This window comes from Dromiciops gliroides, chromosome 2, assembly GCF_019393635.1.
Source record: "Dromiciops gliroides isolate mDroGli1 chromosome 2, mDroGli1.pri, whole genome shotgun sequence".
NCBI lineage: Eukaryota > Metazoa > Chordata > Mammalia > Microbiotheria > Microbiotheriidae > Dromiciops > Dromiciops gliroides.
The window spans coordinates 26,721,674-26,732,139 of NC_057862.1; the positions used below are offsets into that span (position 1 = coordinate 26,721,674).

The window sequence follows — 10,466 nt, forward strand, 5'->3', positions numbered from 1 at the left end:
TCCTTCATTGGAAGATGATTTCAGCACATTCTTCTATTGATTTTGCTGCTCCGGTAATTGTTCTATGGCTTTATTTGGGTGTTTTTTGGAGCGATTGTGTCATGAGTTCGAGAGCTCACTGCCTTTCCACAGCCATCTTGACTCTTCCCTGAAATCCTCTGCAATTTTCTTTGGTGGCGAGAACCCCTACTCCCCAAATGAGATCACAGATCAATTTAAGTATTTGAGATTTATATGACATTATAGCAATTAAATCTTATTCAATATAGTATATATTCATGTAATTTGTGACATAGTACAATGTGCAATATGACATGGCATTATATGATATGGTAGGAAGATGAAAAAAGTATAACTATGACAAGGCATAGGTAAAGTCAGATGGAGAGAGTGGGGAAATGGCAGTGGAAAGAGCTTATTCTAGCTGGGGAATCAAGTAACAATTAGTGTTCAAGATATCACCTGACTTTTACCTTAGCAGAAGGTGGGTGAAGTTGTTAAAAGTTATTTCAGGGATGAAGAACGGCATAGATAAGTGCACAAAGGTAGGAGAAGCAAGGCAAGTGAAGTGGCTAATAACAAATTTAGCTAGAATATAAAGCATATAAAGGTAAGTAGTATTGAATATGGACGGAAAATAACTGGAGACTTCAAGGTGGCTTAATAGATAGAGCACTGGGTTTGATGTCTGGAAGACTCATCTTCAAGCATTCAAATCTGGCCTCAGACAGTTACTTGCTGTGTGACCCTGGGCAAGTCACTTCACCCTGTTTGTCTCAGTTTCTCATCTATAAAATGAGTTGGAGAAGGAAATGGCAAACCACTCTTGGGTCTTTGCCAAGAACACCCCAAATGGAGTCATAAAGAGTAGGACAGAACTAAAATGACTGAGGAACACAGAGGGCCATGAATGGTAAGCTTTGCAGTATATGTGTTATCTCTCAGCTTCTTGAGAGGCATTGGAGGGTCTTGAGTGGGAAACTGATATGATTAGATCAGTTCCGTTAGAACAATGGTTCTCCAAGTGTGGTTGTTGGCCTGTTGGGGTCAAAATAATTTTTATAATCCTACAATGTTATTTGGCTCTCTAAAAATTCCCCACATTTTAATTACATGTCAGTGTGAAGCTTTATTGCCTTCACATACTTTAACCAAAACAACATATTGCAAATAATATTCATAGAAGGAGATATGAGAACATAGCTGTAACAGAAGGAAATCTTTTACATAAAGTCTTTCCTAATCTGCCCAGCCCCATGCCCTCATCCTTAAGTCATTTTGTATTGGTTTCCATTGTTTTCAACCCTATAAATGTACATATTCTCTCCCTCAGTAAAGTATACACTCTTTGAGGACAGTGGATGTTTCATTCTGGTATAGGGCTTAACACAGTGCTCAATGCATAGTAGGTGCTTAATATTCAGTGTAATACTAAAGATATTTATAAAACTATGTAAAAATGCTGCTCCTATTATTTTTTTCTTCTGAAAAAGAGTGATTTTTACACAAAAAAGTTATATTAGTATATAATGGGTTTACTTTTTTTTTTAGTGAGGCAATTGGGGTTAAGTGACTTGCCCAGGGTCACACAGCTAGTAAGTGTTAAGTGTCTGAGGGTGGATTTTAACTCAGGTACTCCTGACTCCAGGGTTGGGCTCTATCAACTGCACCACCTAGCTGCCCCAACTTTTGTTATTTTTTAATGAATTGATATACATATTTTTAAAAGTATGTTTTTAATTTCCAATACAGCAATTATCAATAGATGTAAACAACATCAACAAAAGCTTTTTGGGGTCCTCAATTGATTATGAATGTAAAGGGGTCTTGAAGCCAATAAATCAAAAACTACTGCCTTAGAAGATTTGTTTGGCAAATGTTCAGAGAAGGGATGGGAGAAGGAAAAGATGAGGAGTAGGCTTTCATCTTGGGTCAGTGGGAGAATGGCAATACCTTTAACATAAATAGGGATGGCAAAAGAATAAAGGGGTGTGTGTATATGTATGTGTGTGTGTGTGTGTGTGTGTGTGTGTGTGTGTGTGTGTATTGTGATGAAGTCAACTTTGGGAATGTACAATACAGGTATGTTGGGATGTAGACATTGGAGACTTGGGGGTGATGTTTTCCCCAAAGATTTTTAGTATAAGGATATTTGGGGTTATCTTTTGTGCCAGTACAGACCAAATAAAGTTGCATAGGGAACCAGACAATAGTGCCAAATTTCATAAAGGAAGATTAGCAAGAGAGAGCCACGGCTATAATATCCATTCAGATAACCTGCAGTTAAGAGCACTAGCTTGGGACAACCATTTTGTACTTTCCTGTCCAAACAGAGAGAACAGCTTCAAGCTCCAGTTACTTTTAGTGAGTTAACTGCCACAAGTGTCTGAAAATCTCCCTTTCCCTTTAAAATTGGAGACAGAAGTGATTGCTTACTTTTCCCATTTCAGGTTGTATTGAACCCAGGGTGTAGGCAGAGATTGTTCTTACAAACTTCCATCCCTGCAGACATGAGAGGAGACCAGATTACGGACTTGCTTGAGTCACCTTGTTTAAAAGTACTGATTCTGATGCATTTTTTCAATTGATTGATCAACAAGCTTATATAAAGCACCTATTATGTACTGGGCACCATGCTCTGCCCTAGACACAGCCGCTGCCCTCAAGGAGTATACATTCTACTGGGGGAGGACATTTATAGAAAGGAACACCATAGAAAAGAGATACAAAATGATTTAAGGAGGAGGATATGAAGCTGGACAGATTAGGAAATGCTTCATGTAGAAGGTTTCCTTATGATTGTTACCAAAGTCAGAGTCCTTACTATTTTAAATAGATTGTTCCTTTTCTTGTTTTTTTACTGCTCTCATGAAGTTTAAGTGATTTGTTAATAAGACTGTATTTGAAAGGAAAAAGGAGAGTCTAGTAAAATGGGTCCAATGAGAATAATAGGGAAAGCTGAAACTCCCAAGGGAATTGTATATCATTCCCCTTCTAAGACATATTCAGGTAAAATGAACCAGTAAAATTTAAAGGCAGAAATATAATTGTAACATGCTTTAAATTATAATCTTGTGAATTACTTGGGAAGCCAGAGAGACCAGTTAGAGGAAGGTCAGTCTTGGGTTCAACAAGACCAAGATTCAAATTCAGTAGCTGACACATACTTATCCCTAGTTAGTTCCCTGGGAAATTCTGTAAGGCAATAAGTCAATAAGCATTTGTTAAGCACCAACTATATGCTAGGCACTGTGCTAAGTGCTGGGGTGTTGGGTGTGGTATCCTGCTGACTAACCCAATTTTTGGGTACAGGCAGGCATTTGGGAGTATAATGCCTCCCCTATACTACCAAGGGAAAAAAACAAAAACAAAAACTTGATACTGAAGAAAGCCATTGTCAGCTTCAGGGTTAAAGAGATATAATTTATTTAAAGGAGAATTATTTACAGGGAAGTCAGTGTCTGAGATGGCCAGCAGACCTTATGTGATTTCCTATCTAGCTCCTCCCCAACCTTCCCTGATAATTATATATGCAGGTTATTATGAGCATACTTTGTCTGTACGAGTATGAATCAAAGGTAAAGAAAGGGCCATGTGTGCAGGAGATTGATTGACCAAAAGGTTGCGTAACTTCCCCATGCTTGACTAGCTCATAGTGTATGTATTTTAAATCTAGCATGGAAGTCTCTCCCTTCTTTGGATATTTTGTTCTGTGTGTTTTGGATACCACACTACACCTATACTTCCCTGGAAAACTATTGATAAGAAAGTTTCTAAGACTGTCAAGGATGGGCTAACCATGTGGTAGTGTGCCTAAAAGATGTGCATGCACACATACCTTTCCTTATGTAACAGGGTGAATAGGAGGTCAGATTTTTCCTTGTGAGACCCAGCAATATTGCTAAAGCCATGGCAACCTACATGGGGATATAAAGAAATGCAAATAATTGCCTGCGCTTTAAAATAACTCATATTCTAATGAGGGAAACAACATGCAAAATGTCACATATAAACAAGAACCATTCAGGATAAATTAGAGATAATATCAGCGGCAAAATCACTACCATTAAGGGTCATTGGGAAAGACTTTGTACAGAAGATGGGGTATTAGATGTAAACCAAGAAGCCAGGAAAGTCAAATGAGGAGTTAGAGAATGCCAAGCATTGGAGATGGGCAAGATAAAATGAATGGATTCTGGAGATGAACTGTTTTGTGTAAGGAACAATAAGGGTGTCATTTCAGAGTATGGGAGGGGAGGGTGGTATAAGAAGTTTAGCAAAGGAGAAAAGGCCTGTACAATGAGGAACTTTAAAAGGCAAACAGAGGATTTTATTCTGGAATTTAACAAGCTACAAAAGTGAAAGGAGTTTTCACACCAGGAGTCCTCCACACTATTTCAATCATAGGCCTAGTTGAAAAAGGGTAGAAAGAAAGAAGGAAAATGAAGAAAATAAAAGCCATTTTACGTTTCAAGGAAAAGAACTCCTCGGTGTGTTTCTTAGATGGGGAAGTATTGACAGTCCATTATGTCTCTTCTTGAAAAAAATGGAGAAAAAAGATGTGTTGAATTTGAAATGAATGGTCAAAGAGAAAAAAGTGAGAAGTGGCTCAAAAAAAGGGAAGAGAATACACTAATATATTCATGGCTAAGGGAAGAGATAATATGAGAAGAGGCAACAAGACCTATGTTTGAAGGAGAAAGAGGTATAATTAGGAAAGTAAAACAGTGGTAAGGATAAAAAAATGAACAAGAAAGCATATGAACTGTTAATCAATAAAAATACTAATCAGATTGATTTTTTCATGAAAACTTTCTCAATAGGAGGTGAGATATATCAGATGATAAAGTGATATTGCAAAAGCAACCCAATTTCATGCCCTTGACCATGGTACTGCAGGGAAATGAAAACTTTAGATTGTTCCATATTTTTAATGATCAAAGCTAACCGTATGTCCTTATGTTTCTAGCACTAACAGGATCGTCCATAAGGGCAGGAGAAGAGAGAATATGTCAATATGAATAGATGCTTTTTCAAGTGAAATACATTAAGGTCTGAATTTTGCATTTCACATATGTTCATTTTCCCAACAGGATTGTAAATTCCTTGAAAACAGAGACCACATCTTATCCTATTTTGGAATTTTCCACAGCACACAACCCAGAACTGAAAACGTACACAGATATCTAAAGGAGCTGAGTTTTTGTCTAGGTGGAAACTCCCTTCACTCTCATGCCCCATCTATGGTTTACTGTGTAAATCTCAGAGTGCTGTTGAAGTACATTGGGGTTAAGTGATTTTCCTAGGGTCATATATCTACTAAGTAAGAAACAGGATTTGAAACCAATTCTTCCTAACTCTAGGTCAGGCCCTCTATATGTTATGCTTCAGAGAGTTATCCTGAACACTTACATATTTGATGGTTTAATTGATTAATTGAAAAATCTAACTAATGGCTAACTAGACCCAATGATCCCAGAACAAGGACAAAATACTCTTCTTTGGCCAATATTTGGAGTATCTTATTCAATGGCTGACTTGCAACAGTAGCAGTAGCCATGTTGCTAAATAAGAGACCTGGAAAAGTGAGCTTGCCTTCAGCACATCTCCTATTTCTATAATGATTTAAGGAAAACTGGCAGATAAAAGGGATAATCCCCCTACTCGATGTCAATGGGAACCATTACACTTGTCATGTCCTGACATTTGTCAGAAAGCTGTCCAACCTTAATTTGTGTACTGTTTTATTTGCCAAAGAAGAGTTCACTTTACACTGGAAAGATAGAGCAAAAATGACTAGTATGAAGTGAAAAATCTAAGTGAGACTATAATAAAGAATGTAACTTCCCTTCATGAGCAGAAGTCATCAGTTCCATATGGACTACATTCTATGGTGTGGAAAGAACTGGCAGTTGCTGAATCAGTAAGAATGATCTTGAAAGAAAGATTACAGACAATGGAAAAGAAGTTATAATTATGAAGGAAGAAATGTTATCCCAATTAAAAAAAACAAAAACAAAGGGAGAAGTGTCTTAACTACAGGCCTTGAGAGCTTGACTTTGACATCCGGCAAAATTTTATATTATTATTATTAGTTATTGTTGTAGTTAAAATGTTTATGAATACATTTTAACACGTTCATTTTCTCTCTCCAACCTCTCTTTTCTTAACTCCAATGATAATACCCACCTTTATAACAACAACAACAAAAACTATTAAGTGAGCAAGACTACTCAGTGCAGGAACCAGATTCTTTGGAATATATCATATTCCACAAACATAATCCACTATTTCTTTGCTCAAAGAAAGGTAAAACATGCCAACATTATTGTTCTTTGTTTTATTAGACCCTCTGTCTTTTTGCATTGCTCTGTTTGACAGTCTTACAATCATTATACTTATTGTTCTCCTTGTTTTACTTTAATCATTTTGCATTTGTCTCTCTATATATGTATACATGTGTGTGTATTCATGTATGGATCTACGGATATATACATACATGTCACACTTTATTCATTTTGCATCAGTTTATATATGTCTTCCCATGGTTCTCTCAATTTCTTAGGTCTGTTCTTCCTTATGATGTAATAGCATTGTATTACATTCATATATATAATTTTTCAACTGCCCTCAACAAATGAGCACTATTTTGAGTTCAATTTTTACCACTGTAACAGTGATGTTGTGGACATTTTGGCATAAAGGATACTTTTGTTTATGTCACTAATTTATTTTTTGAGGATATATGCCCAGCAGTGGAATTGCTCAGTCAAATTATATGAACACTTAAATGATTTTATTCTCATAGCACAAAATTGCTTTCTAAAATTGTTTGACAAATTCAGAACTTTCCCAACACTATACCATGTGCTGGTATTTCTATAGCTTCTTCACCAGTTACTATTTTATTTTTGTAGGGCAATGAGCGTTAAGTGATTTGTCCAGGGTCGCACAGCTACTAGGTGTCAAGTGTCTGAGGCCAGAACCATATTTGAACTCAGGTCCTTCTGAATCCAGGGTCAGTGCTTTCTCCACTGTGCCACCTAGCTGTCCCCACCAGTTACTTTTTTTTTTATCTTTTCTTTGATTATTTTCTGTTCTGATAAATCAGAATCATGATTTTTATCCTTTTTTATGATTGCCAAGAGTTTGGATATGTTTAATGGAATAAGGGAAACATTTATTTTAAATATTTAACTGTTTAATATCTTATATTTTCACCAATATTTGTAGGAAAGTATTTTTACAACAAAGAATAAATAGCTTTATGATACAATTAGTATAAGAAATGTCCACATGGGGGACTTCTTTCTAGTGTAAAAACACCATACATCTAAAATTACTTTGCTTATAAAAATTACCAATGATGCTGCTATGCATAATGATTTAAAAAATTGAACATGAACTGAATCCAAAACATACAATTAATGCAAACTTTTCACAGCTTGTCAATGATGCACAACAGTAGCTGTGTTAGTTCCCCTTTGCATTAAGTTATACAAAGTAGGATTAGCATCCTACTTGAATCTCATCTCAACAAGGCTTGAAATGGTTTCTATGAAGTTTGTACATGAAAGCTGCTGTCTTTTATATTGCAGATATTGTCAAAACAACTATATAGTGATGTTTAATGTGGCTCAAGGTAAGTCACTGAAGTCAATAGGGCCACCAAGACTAGTACCTGTTTCTAATAGGCTCAAGATGACTATCTTTGCAGCTTTATCATTACCAGGACTGCTGAAACCTTTGTCACTATCAGTTACATCTAATCCAATTTGGAGGTTCTCATTAATAATAAAGGAACTGTTAGAACATGGATAGCTAGATTTATCTTGGATCTTCCTTGGTAAGAAGCCAACAGAAGGAATATCTGGAACCCCTCCATTTAATGTCTTCTTGCCTCCTGTGGACAGGTACATCAAGAGAAGGTATGCTTGTGATATTCAGTGGGCTGCAGATACAGCTATAATTTCAAGAACTCCTTGTCCTATTTATCTCCATGATATCTTCTGGGGTCATTTGACCATTTTCTCTTGCTAGAGCTCTTGTTACAGTTGGAATTGTAGTAACAATAATGTGGGTCCTCTTCCTCCTTCCTTCTCCAAAGGGAAATATTCTCTCCATACTTGGGGAAGCTGTGACCTTTGGGAAAATCTTAGTTCCCACTTCCTAGAACATTGACTGATACCTTAGTGTTGTTTGAAAAAATGTATTATGCATCCTTTGACAAAGGGTTTATGAAACTGAACTAGCATCTCCTTAATGTGATGGAAAAACTAACTTTGAATTTAAATTTATAGCAATTAGCTGTAGTTTTTCCTCTTCATTGTAAAACCTGCCTATGACAGGTCCTATATCATCTTGATTAAACTATTCATAACATAATGTGCCTAGAAGTTCTTGTGGGAAATATATCAGGATAGTTGTTACCCTCTGCTCTATAAAATCAAACTTTCAATTACATGGTAGGAATCATATTTTGTAGATTGTCCCCATTCCTTGGCTGTGGAATCACACAAGAATGTAACCATCCAGTTGCTACAAGGCAGCTGAGGCTACAGAATTAATTATCTGGTTTCTTATCCTTATCAAGGTCATTTTTTGTGGGTTTTTAAAAGACTCTATGCCATGGCTGTCACAGAAGCGGTTTTGGTTTGTTTTGCTTTTTTTTGAGCAAATCAAGGTAAAGTCTTTGTCTTCAATTTAAACTAAATTATATTTACATTTTTTCATATAGAATGAACTCTGGCTTTGGAATATAACCTTGATGGTCCAAGGATTTTATCTGTTTCATCTGAAAGTTTTTACATCTATTAGTCTTACTCTTGAAACAATATCTGAAGAAGACAGTTCTTTAACTTTGGTAACACCTTTAGGATGTAGGGGACCAGCTATATTCTGACTAATCATTCTGGTTATACTTGAGGATTTAAAAACAGGTACTGGAACAAATAGTTTAATTTTCCTCTGGACATTGCATGGCATGTTGGTGCCAAAGAAGCTAGTTTATTAGTAAGACAGTTCATTCTATATTGGCACCTTTTTTTCTAATTTGATAGTGAGATTCCCTGGCAACAGACTCTAAGATTAGGCTGGAAGGTTGGGATGCTATCTCTATATGATGAAAGGTTCCTCTCTACTCTGTGGTTCCCAGATAGGTCCCATACCCTCATGCCACCAACAATGGGACTTGAAGAAGTAGAAGAATAGTGTCAAGCACAGGTGTTTGAGATATGATTTTAATTTAGTCAGATGAAGCTGTTAACACAAAAAAATTCCATATTCAGAAAGTGGAATCAGTCAAACCCAACTGAAGTAAGGAACTGGGGGAAATAAGCACTGAAAGCTCCTATTCATTCATCCATTCATCTACTTATTTATTTATCCATTTCTTCACTCCTTTATTTAATTATTTATTTATTCTATTGATCAAATTATTTATCCATCTCCTCATTTATTTAGTTATTAATTAATTATTTTTTCATTTTTTCATTCACTTATTTATTTATTTATTCATTAATTCATTTGTTTGTTTAAATGCTTCAGGCATCTGAGTGAGTACCCTGTGGGGGGAAAATACAAGAACAAGCATAAGAAAAAAGAGTATTGCACTTTTCTTAAACTTTCCTATTTGGTTTATGCTTCTCTAGTGACCTGAGAGCTGTGAGTTTAAGGAAAGCAACCATAGGTGTGGCTGCCTGTTGCTCAATCTTGCTATCCACTATCATTGGTATGTTCTCTCCTCTTTCCATGATTTCTTGTAGTCATGGCCCTGTCCCAAACCATGCTATACACACAGCCACAGAGATATACAGTCACACACACATATTTATGTGTATATATATGTATATATGTATATGTGCATATATATGTGTGTGTATCTGCATATATAATATTTGCTTCTGGAGATAAGTAAAAAAAAAAACAAAAAAAACACCAAACAACTAAAAGTTTGTGCAGATTTAGGCAATTCCTACCCTCTAGGGTCACATTCATATATACAAAATAAATGCAGAACAATTATGAGGAAACTTAGAAGAGGATGGCTCTTATAGATAGGGAAGGAAGGAGAAGGAAATAAATAAGAATTGGTATGTTTGGTGTTTCTGCACATCAGAGAACAATAAGAAATATTTTTTGGGACATTTAGTCATTTTCTATAGCACTACTCATGAATTTTCAAAAAGATGACATTATTTCCTAGTATGAGAAAAAGAGATAAGTTATTGTAGGTGATACAAAAGCCTTATACCTATATGTTATGAAGATATTTTCTTCAAGAAAAGAACTGGGAGGCAATAGATATAAGAAGAACCAAATGATATTATAAGCATAAAATTGATATTTCAACATAGAGAAAATGACTACTGATATGATTGTCATTTTTAAATCAATAATTAATATTTAGTTAAGTCACTGGTTTGTTAACATAAGTATCAAAATCCTTATGCATCTACAGGAATAAA

At 35.7% G+C, this 10,466-nt stretch overlaps 1 pseudogene; it reads right to left on the minus strand.

Annotated features, from left to right (window-relative positions):
• Positions 1-7,637: 7,637 nt before the first annotated feature.
• LOC122738197 lies at positions 7,638-8,611 on the minus strand (annotated as a pseudogene).
• Between the last annotated feature and the right edge of the window lie 1,855 nt (positions 8,612-10,466).